The sequence below is a fragment of the Chelonia mydas genome, chromosome 13 (genome assembly GCF_015237465.2).
Source record: "Chelonia mydas isolate rCheMyd1 chromosome 13, rCheMyd1.pri.v2, whole genome shotgun sequence".
NCBI lineage: Eukaryota > Metazoa > Chordata > Testudines > Cheloniidae > Chelonia > Chelonia mydas.
Genome location: NC_051253.2, coordinates 34,331,922 through 34,345,677, shown reverse-complemented (window position 1 = coordinate 34,345,677; position 13,756 = coordinate 34,331,922). Strand labels below are relative to the sequence as shown.

Genomic DNA, 13,756 nt, shown 5'->3' with positions numbered 1-13,756 from the left:
ATCCAACACCTCCCTCCTGCAGCCTAGCTTCTCCAGCCCATTGCCACGTGGGTAGCTGCATCCCACGGCCCAGCCAGACTCATCTCCCACCCCTCCCCCCCGCCCCGATTGGCCCCTCAGCCCAGCCAGCCTGATCTACCCCTGCTGCCCCTGTTAAGGAAAAGTTAGCATATGTGACTCCATTTTGGTTTTGGGCCCACCATTATTTAAAAGCAAGTACATCATGCACCAGGAGGAGTGTTCCTTAGATACTGCATTCCTGTGACACTCCCCCCCTTGTTTCCAGCCTGTCTCGACTCCCGGTTTCTGTTCTTTGTCTGTTCCTAACTCCCTGCCTCCTGGCCTCGATGTGAGCCTCCCATCCTGATAAGAAAGGCTACTGATGCATTGCTTTAGTTGAAGTAATGGTTTAGCACGGGGAATGTACCTAGCAGGGATAGGTGGTAGATAAGGGAAGGGTTTGTCTATTGGCTAAGGTTTCCGATGCACGAGGGCAACATGCTTTGCTAAAAGGTATGTAATCTTTGTATAACCTGCATTTGGGGTCCCCTCCTGACTAGCAGGGGGGCACCACACTCGAGCGTAATAAACTTAGTGTCTCTGGAAACTTTGCAGTTGTGGACTTTGTTCGTGTGACTCAGCCTAGACTCGAACTGTGTGACCTATCAGGTATAATTCGTAGCAGTTCTTGTGCGTGACCTATCAGGTGTAATTTGTAACAGTTTTGGCGACCACGAAGGGACTCTAGGCTCACCCCAACAAGCGAGACTACACTCCTCCTCTCGGACAGCTCCAGCCGGCACAGGGTGAGTTCACCTTTGAGAACTCCGAGGAGCGGGGGTGTGAGCTGTCACTTAGGCGATAAGGTGGCACATTTGGTGTCCTTTTGGTAGCCCATTATGGGTTCTAGGCAGAGTGTAAGTAAGGGGACTGAAATTCTCAAGAATTGGGGGAATATTTCTGGTACCCATGGGTTAGGTAAAAAGAAATCTGTAATCTTGTGCAAAGTTGAGTGGCCAGCACTAACAACTCAAACATCTTTCGAATGGCCACCAGATGGGTCTTTTGCTGGGGAAAAATTAACATCACATAGGAAAAGGCTGGAGGACAAAGCTCCAGCCCAGATGGATTATTGGTATGTATGGGACAACTGGGCTTATGCGCTGCGAAAGGACGTCCTCTTTTCTCCTCCTTTTCTTATTCATCTCAGGGGTCTCCAGCCCCGCTCTGTGCTATGCCTGCTTCTGCCCCTCCTCCGGCTTACCCTCGGCTTTCTGACCTATGCCCAGGACCAGTTGCAAGCCTTAAGACAGGACTTCCAGGCAGAAAAGGAAGCACTGGCTAAGCAAGTACCAATCCTTCAGAGACTTGTCAAAATTTAACCATTTGTGATCAGCATATGCCATAACAACAGTGTGTCTGCCATAAGAGGAAATTAAATAGTTAAACTGCCAAGTTCTGTCCAGGTGACAAGCCTCACGGGAGAGGACTCGGGTAGCCCTTGTGAGTGAGAATATTTAAGAGAAGAGACCAGTAGGGCTGGGGGCTAGTTAAGAAGCCCACCCTCCTTGTTAAATTGGTAGTGGGACAAAGCTGGTGCGCATGGAAGGGACAGTTCAGAGAGAAAAACAGGATCGGGCCCAAGCGGGCAGGCAACAGATAGAGAGATTGGAAAACAGGTTGGAAACTTGGAGGGCATAGTGAAAAAAAGAGGAGTAAATAATTACAGGAATGGGAAACGTAAATCCCTGAATAATACTTGGAATGGTAAAATCTGAGTTGATTGGGTGTCGTTTTGGGAGATAAGCAAGTGATTTAAGAAAGGAAAGTGAGAAGTTAACTCTGTAGTTTCTGGAGGGAATTAATCAGTTGAACTTTGTGAAATACTAGAAAGAAAAAGAATTCTTGGTTTCTTTGCAGCCCTTTTGAGGAAAATGGGCCCTTTTCCAAAGGAATGCAATTATACAGTGCTACTTAATTAATATCTTATTAGGCTCCTAGGGGCTACAATAGGTGGTGTCTTCCTTTTCAGGTCGCTGTGTGTTTGACAGCAGGAGTTAAAAGTAAAAGTCAATCAAAAGTCTGGTAAAGTTTATTGTGCCCTTTTTAAAGTAAGAATCTTTAAGTTGTGGATCCAAAAGCAAGCCAGAAAGCATTTGTTTTAATGTAAATTACCTAACTGATAAGGTAAAAGCCACTAAAACCTGGGCTGCCTATGAAACAAATACAAGAGTAATTCCTCTGTTTTGCCTGCAATTAACAAGGGTATTTGTATAAAAAGGAAATATTTTAAGCAATGACTGACTGCCCAGAAGGGGTAGATCTGTATTCTTTTTGTCTTTCAGAAAATCAGAGAAAACTAATGCCAGCTGAAAAGCAATTCAACATATCATGAATTTGCGGGCACAATAGGAATTATGTTCTGTGTTCTATGTTCTGTCTTGTGTTTGTCTTGTGGCCAGAATTGCTGTGTTTAATTTTTCATAGGACAGTTTAGTTTAAAACTAAATAGAAGGGTTAAATCAAAATGCAGATACTTGTTTTATTCAACTTGGAATACAAAGTGTTTGGATAATATCAGGAAAATGTGATATACTAAAGTTTAATACATTTGCTTAAGTAAGAAAAAGAAATTTCATTGGCCAGATCTTTTAATTGAAAAATTGTTGTTAAAATTCGCACACCAACAGTCTTTGGAAGCAAGGACATGAAAGGTTAACCCACTCCCCATATTACACATGGGATGCTTCTGGCTACCTCAGATTTCTAGCCAGAGGGCTGGGGAGGGAGGAAAGCTATTGGACACCAGAGGTTGTACCAAGTGGATTCCTCAAAAGTGGATGTGCTTGTCCTGGCTTGTTGCTCCAAAGCTCCATAATAAAGTCATTTTCCTAGAAGGGTGTATGTGGCATACATTGAACAATAAGACTAAAGTGCTGTATAATGGGCAATGTATATGTGTTCATTTTTAAACAAAGGTGTGTAAGTAACAAGTAAAAGTTTCCTTTGCAGGTTAATAGAAGCCAAGAAGAGAAAAGAAAAAGAACAAAAAATGAGCTAATTTAACACTGTAGCTGGCAGGCTCGGTCCAAAGATAAGACGCTGGCCTGCCCAAGGACACTACTCACAGCTAGGATTTGGCTGACGGGCAAGAAAGAGGGGGGCTTGAATATGCCCAAGCACCTGTGAAATCTGCAAAACACTGCCAGACAGTAATGATATGTGTTAGGTCTCTGTATTTACAGGTGAAAGAAGTCCTGCTCCAAGGATCCTGAGCAAACCTGCCATTTGTTAAAACCAGGTGACTGGGTCTACATAAAGGTCCATCAACAAAAGGCTACTTTGGCCCCACGCTGGAAAGGCCCTTATTAAGTCCTGCAAACTACCAACACCGCTGTGAAGTGCCAAGGACTGACTGCCTGGACCCATGCTTCTTACTGCAAAAAGACCCCTCCGCCTCGAGATGACTTCACTTCGACTACTGATCAGCCTGTCCCTCCTTCTGGGTTTTTTCTTTCCTCCTTTTGGACAGCAGGGGAAACGACAAGGTGAAGTGCTAGTAACCTCTCCCTTGTCCACTGACAGAGCTAACCTGCATTCAGTATTTGCTAAAGAAACCAAAGCACTACAGGATGATGTGCTAGTAACCTCTCCCCTGTATAATGCAAAACCATGCCTGTTCCAAGAGAGAAGAAGGAATGCCTGCTCTGCTGAAACCACCAAGATCCAAGGATTCCTAACTGCAAAAGACATTAAGAATTGGCCTTGGTGGCAAAGACGGAGCATTGTACACCGGCAGGGAGGGAGTTGCGGGATGTATTCGTAGGAAAGTGGAGTGAAGTGGTGGGGTGGGTTTATTCCAGGAGCTGGAATCTGTGCTTGTGGGCAAGTACCATCAGAATGCACTGTCCTCCCTAATTGTCTTCCGGATGATGAATACCAAAAACGCCTTACAGCCACGAACATTACTCCCACCATCTGCCACCACTCCTTTGCAGGTAAAGGTTCCTGGATCCATCATAGCTACGTTAAGTTGGCGCTGGGATCCACACCTGACCCTAACAAGCCATTGGACAAGCCATTTCACGAATGAACGCCACTACCAACCCATGGACTGAGATTTCCAGCTATTGGAACCTTTACAGCCCACCAGGACTTCTTGTGTTCCTGTTTATTGGACTTACATTGGTAGTGTTGTTTTTTGTATGGTATAGAGGAGGATGCCAACATTGGTATGGTTTGCCTGGGGGGGTCCTCTCCCTATTCCCAAGTCCAGTACAAGGATGGGAGGGCAATAGCTTTTTGAATTTAACCCGTGCCATAAAACAGGGTGTAAATTGAACGCAATGTTGGATTTGTATTCATACTCCCACATATTTGGGTCAGGGGGTCCCGTTGGTAGGGGTACCTATCCCTCTTAATCGAACACTCCAAGCTAAGCTATGGGCAAACACTACATTTAACTGGAATGTTACGATCCTAAGATGGTCTATTGATATGGTGGCCCAGGGTAATTATGCTTTATGTGTGTCACGACGTAAGGGCATGGAAAATACAGTTTTTGTGGGGAATTTTGTGGGGTGCAAGGACACCACCCAGGTCAGCTCTGGTGCAGCAGGCCCCTCCACCTACTCCGGGGTCCCGTGGCCAGTCCCCGAGGGGTCTGGCTGGTATTGGTTATGCAATCACACGGCCTATAAGGTTCTCCCGGCAGGATGGTGTGGTACATGTATCTTAGGGGCTATAGTACCCGCCGTGACAGTACACCAGAACCTGACCCAGGAAGAGATCTGCAATCTAGTATGGAGAAACCGACAAAGTATTCCTTTAAATCCTCTTTCTCAACGGCCCACAGGCTTTCACTCCTTTGTGCTTTGGTTTCTGCCATGGTTAGGAGTAAGCGAGCTAGAAAAAGCCATAGTTAACATTCCAGCTGCTTTGGACTTAATGGCAAATGCTACTGCAGACGCCTTATCTGCCCTTCAAATTGAACTAACTCAGCTATCCCAAACTACATTGCAAAACCGCCTAGCCCTGGATTATCTCCTTGCAAACCAGGGCGGGGTTTGTGCTCTGGTTAACTCAAGCTGTTGTGTATTTGTAAATCAGCACCATAGGGTGGAAACTGACATCTTTTATAAGAAAGGGCTTATATGCTATTTTATATGAATGTTTAATAAGTTTGTTCTTATAACTTAGCATAAGTTACTAGCTTAGCATAAGTAATTAAAGTAGTTGAAGCCTTAGGCCAAGGTCAAGCTGACCTGAGAGGAAGGCTGAAAAAGCAGCTGCAAAACCAGTTGAAACTGCCCATTATCATTGAAAATAAGGAAGAATGCAAGGAGTAGAACTAACTGTCTCCCGGAGCAAATCCAGCACCCAACAACAGACTGTCCACTCAGCAACAGAACTGTCCAATGGAAAAGAGCAGAGACCCCTACTCAAATTAGGGGATTGGATTTTGGACATGGGCGAGGGCGGTGTTACCAACTGAAGAGGGTATAATTGCTTGCAATTTCTGAGGGGCGGGGTTCCCTCTCCAGAGGCACCCAGCTCGAGCTGTATTTCTGTACACCAATAAAAGATGCCTGTATAGACTGGACTCTGAATCTAGAATTCTGTGGGATCCTAGAGTCGAATCAAGCACATAAAGTGGTATGAGAAAGGGCTAATTGTTTTTTTTTCCCTAACAGTTTGGCGACCGCGGCAGGACTCTAGGCGACCATCGTCGGGGCCTGTCGCCTCCAAACATCCACTTGGCGCCAACGGGTGAGTTCACCTGGGATCTTTGGCAGCAGGAGGCACCGAAGGGTGAGCCTTAAATTCCTACATTCTAAATTCCAAATTCTGGTTTCTGGTTAAATTGTACTTGGGAAGGGTGCGTGGCCTGATCAGCATAAGGCGCAGCCCAAGGAGAAAATATAGGATGGGTAATTCTTCAGGCGTAGAAAAGGGGACGCCCTTGTCTGAAGTGCTGGAAAATTGGAGGAGGATTGATGGTACCAAGGGGCTAGGGAAAAAGAAATTGGTACAGCTGTGTCAGAAGGACTGGCCGCTTTTAACCAACGGCGGTAATCCTGCGGAGCAATGGCCAGGCGTAGGGACTTTTGATTTACAAGAATTAACCTTTTTACGCCAACAATTGGAAGATAGGTTTCCTAAACAGATGGATTATTGGTATGTATGGGACAACTGGGCTTATGCGCGTGTGAAAGGACGTCCTCTTTCCTCCTCCTTTTCTTATTCATCTCCGGGGTCTCCAGCCCCGCTCTGTGCTATGCCTGCTTCTGCCCCTCCTCCGGCTTACCCTCGGCTTTCTGACTTATGCCCCTCACCTCCTTGCTTGCCAATTGGCCGTGTGTACTGTCCAGGTGACAAGCCTCACGGGGGAGGACTCGGGTAGCCCTTGTAAGTGAGAATATTTAAGAGAAGAGACCAGGAGGGCTAGGGGCTAGTTAAGAAGCCCACCCTCCTTGTTAAATTGGTAGTGGGACAAAGCTGGTGCTCATGGAAGGGACAGTTCAGAGAGAAAAACAGGATCGGGCCCAAGCGGGCAGGCAACAAATAGAGAGATTGAAAAACAGGTTGGAAACTTGGAGGGCATAGTGAAAAAAAAGGTCGCTGTGTGTTTAACAGCTGGAGTTAAAAGTAAAAGTCAATCAAAAGTCTGGTAAAGTTTATTGTGCCCTTTTTAAAGTAAAAATCTTTAAGCTGTAGATCCAAAAGCAAGCCGGAAAGCATTTGTTTTAATGTAGGTTTCAGAGTAACACCCGTGTTAGTCTGTATTCGCAAAAAGAAAAGGAGTACTTGTGGCACCTTAGAGACTAACCAATTTATTTGAGCATAAGTTTTTGTGAGCTACAGCTCACTGATAAGGTAAAAGCCACTGAAACCTGGGCTGCCTATGAAACAAATACAAGAAAATATAGAATCATAGAATCATAGAATCATAGAATATCAGGGTTGGAAGGGACCCCAGAAGGTCATCTAGTCCAACCCCCTGCTCAAAGCAGGACCAAGTCCCAGTTAAATCATCCCAGCCAGGGCTTTGTCAAGCCTGACCTTAAAAACCTGTAAGGAAGGAGATTCTACCACCTCCCTAGGTAACGCATTCCAGTGTTTCACCACCCTCTTAGTGAAAAAGTTTTTCCTAATATCCAATCTAAACCTCCCCCATTGCAACTTGAGACCATTACTCCTCGTTCTGTCATCTGCTACCATTGAGAACAGTCTAGAGCCATCCTCTTTGGAACCCCCTTTCAGGTAGTTGAAAGCAGCTATCAAATCCCCCCTCATTCTTCTCTTCTGCAGACTAAACAATCCCAGCTCCCTCAGCCTCTCCTCATAAGTCATGTGCTCTAGACCCCTAATCATTTTTGTTGCCCTTCGCTGGACTCTTTCCAATTTATCCACATCCTTCTTGTAGTGTGGGGCCCAAAACTGGACACAGTACTCCAGATGAGGCCTCACCAGTGTCGAATAGAGGGGAACGATCACGTCCCTCGATCTGCTCGCTATGCCCCTACTTATACATCCCAAAATGCCATTGGCCTTCTTGGCAACAAGGGCACACTGCTGACTCATATCCAGCTTCTCGTCCACTGTCACCCCTAGGTCCTTTTCCGCAGAACTGCTGCCTAGCCATTCGGTCCCTAGTCTGTAGCGGTGCATTGGGTTCTTCCGTCCTAAGTGCAGGACCCTGCACTTATCCTTATTGAACCTCATCAGATTTCTTTTGGCCCAATCCTCCAATTTGTCTAGGTCCTTCTGTATCCTATCCCTCCCCTCCAGCGTATCTACCACTCCTCCCAGTTTAGTATCATCCGCAAATTTGCTGAGAGTGCAATCCACACCATCCTCCAGATCATTTATGAAGATATTGAACAAAACCGGCCCCAGGACCGACCCCTGGGGCACTCCACTTGACACCGGCTGCCAACTAGACATGGAGCCATTGATCACTACCCGTTGAGCCCGACAATCTAGCCAGCTTTCTACCCACCTTATAGTGCATTCATCCAGCCCATACTTCCTTAACTTGCTGACAAGAATGCTGTGGGAGACCGTGTCAAAAGCTTTGCTAAAGTCAAGAAACAATACATCCACTGCTTTCCCTTCATCCACAGAACCAGTAATCTCATCATAAAAGGCGATTAGATTAGTCAGGCATGACCTTCCCTTGGTGAATCCATGCTGACTGTTCCTGATCACTTTCCTCTCCTCTAAGTGCTTCAGGATTGATTCTTTGAGGACCTGCTCCATGATTTTTCCAGGGACTGAGGTGAGGCTGACTGGCCTGTAGTTCCCAGGATCCTCCTTCTTCCCTTTTTTAAAGATGGGCACTACATTAGCCTTTTTCCAGTCATCCGGGACTTCCCCCGTTCGCCACGAGTTTTCAAAGATAATGGCCAAGGGCTCTGCAATCACAGCCGCCAATTCCTTCAGCACTCTCGGATGCAATTCGTCCGGCCCCATGGACTTGTGCACGTCCAGCTTTTCTAAATAGTCCCTAACCACCTCTATCTCTACAGAGGGCTGGCCATCTCTTCCCCATTTTGTGATGCCCAGCGCAGCAGTCTGGGAGCTGACCTTGTTAGTGAAAACAGAGGCAAAAAAAGCATTGAGTACATTAGCTTTTTCCACATCCTCTGTCACTAGGTTGCCTCCCTCATTCAGTAAGGGGCCCACACTTTCCTTGGCTTTCTTCTTGTTGCCAACATACCTGAAGAAACCCTTCTTGTTACTCTTGACATCTCTTGCTAGCTGCAGCTCCAGGTGCGATTTGGCCCTCCTGATATCTTTCCTACATGCCCGAGCAATATTTTTATACTCTTCCCTGGTCATATGTCCAACCTTCCACTTCTTGTAAGCTTCTTTTTTATGTTTAAGATCCGCTAGGATTTCACCATTAAGCCAAGCTGGTCGCCTGCCATATTTACTATTCTTTCGACTCATCGGGATGGTTTGTCCCTGTAACCTCAACAGGGATTCCTTGAAATACAGCCAGCTCTCCTGGACTCCCTTCCCCTTCATGTTAGTCCCCCAGGGGATCCTGGCCATCTGTTCCCTGAGGGAGTCGAAGTCTGCTTTCCTGAAGTCCAGGGTCCGTATCCTGCTGCTTACCTTCCTTCCCTGCGTCAGGATCCTGAACTCAACCAACTCATGGTCACTGCCTCCCAGATTCCCATCCACTTTTGCTTCCCCCACTAATTCTACCCGATTTGTGAGCAGCAGGTCAAGAAAAGCGCCCCCCCTAGTTGGCTCCCCTAGCACTTGCACCAGGAAATTGTCCCCTACGCTTTCCAAAAACTTCCTGGATTGTCTATGCACCGCTGTATTGCTCTCCCAGCAGATATCAGGAAAATTAAAGTCACCCATGAGAATCAGGGCATGCGATCTAGTGTGTAATTCCTCTGTTTTGCCTGCAATTAACAAGGGTATTTGTATAAAAAGGAAATATTTTAAGCAATGACTGACTGCCCAGAAGGGGTAGATCTGTGTTCTTTTTGTCTTTCAGAAAATCAGAGAAAACTAATGCCAGCTGAAAAGCAATTCAACATATCATGAATTTACTGGCACAATAGGAATTATGTTCTGTGTTCTATGTTCTGTCTTGTGTTTGTCTTGTGGCCAGAATTGCTGTGTTTAATTTTTCATAGGACAGTTTAATTTAAAACTAAATAAAAGGGTTAAATCAAAATGCAAATACTTGTTTTATTCAACTTGGACTACAAAGTGTTTAAATAATATCAGGAAAATGTAATATACTAAAGTTTAATACATTTGCTTAAGTAAAAAAAAAAGAAATTTTATTGGTCAGATCTTTCAATTAAAAAATTGTTGTTAAAATTTGCACACCAACAGTCTTTGGAAGCAAGGACATGGAAGGTTAACCCACTCCCCATATTATACATGAGATCCTTCTGGCTACCTCAAATTTCTAGCCAGAGGGCTGAAGAGGGAGGAAAGCTATTGGACACCAGAGGTTGTACCAAGTGGATTCCTCAAAAGTGGGTGTGCTAGTCCTGGCTTGTTGCTCCAAAGCTCCGTAATAAAATCATTTTCCTAGAAGGGTGTATGTGGCATACATTGAACAATAAGACTAAAGTGCTGTATAATGGGCAATGTATATGTGTTCATTTTTAAACAAAGGTGTGTAAGTAACAAGTAAAAGTTTCCTTTGCAGGTTAACAGAAGCCAAGAAGAGAAAAGAAAAAGAACAAAAAATGAGCTAATTTAACACTGTAGCTGGCAGGCTCGATCCAAAGATAAGACGCTGGCCTGCCCAAGGACACTACTCACAGCTAGGATTTGGCTAACAGCCAAGAAAGAGGGGGGCTTGAATATGCCCAAGCACCTGTGAAATCTGCAAAACACTGTCAGACAGTAATGAAATGTGTTAGGTCTCTGTATTTACAGGTGAAAGAAGTCCTGCTCCAAGGATCCTGAGCAAACCTGCCATTTGTTAAAACCAGGTGACTGGGTCTACATAAAGGTCCATTAACAAAAGGCTACTTTGGCCCCACGCTGGAAAGGCCCTTATTAAGTCCAGCAAACTACCAACACCGCTGTGAAGTGCCAAGGACTGACTGCCTGGACCCATGCTTCTTACTGCAAAAAGACCCCTCCGCCTCGAGATGACTTCACTTCGACTACTGATCAGCCTGTCCCTCCTTCTGGGTTTTTTCTTTCCTCCTTTTGGACAGCAGGGGAAAGGACAAGGTGAAGTGCTAGTAACCTCTCCCTTGTCCACTGACAGAGCTAACCTGCATTCAGTATTTGCTAAAGAAACCAAAGCACTACAGGATGATGTGCTAGTAACCTCTCCCCTGTATAATGCAAAACCATGCCTGTTCCAAGAGAGAAGAAGGAACGCCTGCTCTGCTGAAACCACCAAGATCCAAGGATTCCTAACTGCAAAAGACATTAAGAATTGGCCTTGGTGGCAAAGACGGAGCATTGTACACTGGCAGGGAGGGAGTTGCGGGATGTATTCTTGCGAATGTGGAGGGAAGTGGTGGGGTGAGTTTATTCCAGGAGCTGGAATCTGTGCTTGTGGGCAAGTACCATCAGAATGCACTGTCCTCCCTAATTGTCTTCCAGATAATGAATACCAAAAACGCCTTACAGCCACGAACATTACTCCCACCATCTGCCACCACTCCTTTGCAGGTAAAGGTTCCTGGATCCATCATAGCTACGTTAAGTTGGCGCTGGGACCCCCACCTGACCCAGACAAGCCATCGGACAAGCCACTTCACGAATGAACGCCACTACCAACCCATGGACTGAGATTTCCAGTTACTGGGACCTTTACAGCCCACCAGGACTTCTTGTGTTCCTGTTTATTGAACTTACATTGGTGGTGTTGTTTTTTGTATGGTATAGAGGAGAATGCCGACATTGGTATGGTTTGCTTGGGGGGTCCTCTCCCTATTCCCAAGTCCAGTACAAGGATGGGAGGGCAATAGCTTTTTGAATTTAACCCGTGCCATAAAACAGGGTGTAAATCGAACACAGTGTTGGATTTGTATTCATACCCCCACATATTTGGGTCAGGGGGTCCCGTTGGTAGGGGTACCTATCCCTCTTAATCAAACAGACTCGCCCTTTTGGGATAAAACATCTTTACAGCAAGCCACCTATCAGGATCGGGAGTATTCAATTGCAATACTAACTAAGGGAGTATTTTGTTTTACCTGGAACCAATCTGACCAGTATGGGCGTCCTGTAGGGAAGAGTTCTTATATTATCACTCAGTGGGCAAATGGGTATTAAATAAAGATCGAGGGTGGAGGCCAGCAATGTGGGAGTAGTGATTCTTCCCCTTTCAAAGAGACTCTTACAAATGACCTCTCCACAATAGGGAGTCGGACAGGTATAACTTGTCGTTCGGTTAATGTCTCTGATATATGAGGCCAATGGTGGGTTTGCAGTAATCCCTATAAAGAGTATAATTTAAATGGTACAACCAAAAACACCCCTACCCGTAGTCAACAAGGAGGATGGGAAGCCCCATTGGGAGCATATAAGCTGTTTGGAAAAGCAGCATGAAACACTGAAGGAATTCCCCTGAGAACCAGTCCTTATTGGGCCCTACAGGGTCATTATTTTGGGTGTGGCCGGAAAGCTTATAAAGTGTTACCAGCTAACTGGACTGGTAGCTGTTATATAGCCCATGGAATTCCCCATCTTTATGTTACTACTACGTTACCTAAAGGCAAAATTAGAAACATCCGGAATACCCCTATTGAATCACGGGGGGACTCTTCAACGGCTAAATGCTGTGTTGAAGGGCAACGCAAAGAATCCCCTCACGACAGGGAAGTTCATAGGGTGTTCCATTCTGGGGAAAGTACCACTACTAACAGGGCCAGCCATGACATGCATAGGCCGTTAAACCGTGAGACTTCAAATGGTACTTAAAAAGGTTGCCTTGGAGTTAAAAGACTCAATTAGTGGTTTGGAATCAGCGGTAAAAACATTAAATAAGAAAGTGCAACAACTCAGAACGTATTCCCTCCAAAACAGGTTGGCCTTAGACTACCTTTTAGCATCCCAGGGAGGGGTCTGCGCTCTCACTGGGTCCCGTTGTTATGTGTATGTAAATAATAATAGCTATAAAGTCTATAAGGAAGTGGTACGGGCAGAGGCCCATGCCCGAGTCGGGGCACAAGCTGCCTACACCGCTCCTGAAAGTGATTGGTTGCAAACTCTATTTTCGGGGTGGGGTTTATCATCATGGCTTAGTAGTTTATTCAGTTTACTACTTAAGATTCTCCTTCCTCTATTAATTGTACTAATAATATTATGCTGTGCAAGTGTCATGTATTAGGGAGCTATTGGAGAATATGTTAATCCGTTCTTTTCAAGGCTATCGCAAAGTGCTTATGCAAAATAAATTGTAGAATAAGTAGGCAAGGATGCCTACAAAATCAAAGGGGGGACTGTTATAAGAAAGGGCTTATATGCTATTTTAAATGAATGTTTAATAAGTTTGTTCTTATAATTTAGCATAAGTTACTAGCTTAGCATAAGTAATTAAAGTAGTTGAAGCCTTAGGCCAAGGTCAAGCTGACCTGAAAGGAAGGCTAAAAAAGCGGCTGCAAAACCAGTTGAAACTGCCCGTTATCATTGAAAATAAAGAAAAATGCAAGGAGTAGAACTAACTGTCTCCCGGAGCAAATCCAGCACCCGACAATGGACTGTCCACTCAGCAACAGAACTGTCCAATGGAAAAGAGCAGAGACCCCTACTCAGATTAGGGGATTGGACTTTGGACATGGGCGAGGGCGGTGTTACCAACCGTAGAGGGTATAATTGCTTGCAATTTCTGAGGGACGGGGTTCCCTCTCCGGAGTAAGGTGTGAGCCATCTCTGTGCACCCCCTTGTGGCCAGGCATGGTGCTCCAAGTGTGACACGCTTTAATCTCTGCTGATTGGGGCAGTAATAGGGTCGCTTTCACAGCCCGGGGCAAGGAAGGACCAACACGTACCAACAAACCAACATGTCCCCCTGTAACTCAGCTTCCGGAGTGGAGTAATGATGAACAGGTCATAAGGTCCTCACCTCGGCTCATATCCAAAACTTAAAGGCCCCAGAACAAAGCCCTGGTTAGGCTGGTCTCCTGGGGCTAGAGTCACAAAGGGACTTAGGTACATCAGAGGTAGTCAGGTGCCTAAATCCCAAAATCAGGCCCCAAAATCAGGCACAAAACCCCCACTCAGCTGCCTCCAAACCCTATAGGCACCTAAA

The 13,756-nt window shown here is 45.6% G+C and overlaps 1 protein-coding gene across 1 annotated transcript in view; it reads left to right on the top strand.

The window, feature by feature from the left end:
* LOC102937210 (ribonuclease pancreatic) overlaps positions 1-13,756 on the top strand; it is a 391,285-nt gene that overhangs the window by 177,458 nt on the left and 200,071 nt on the right. The window lies entirely within an intron of this gene.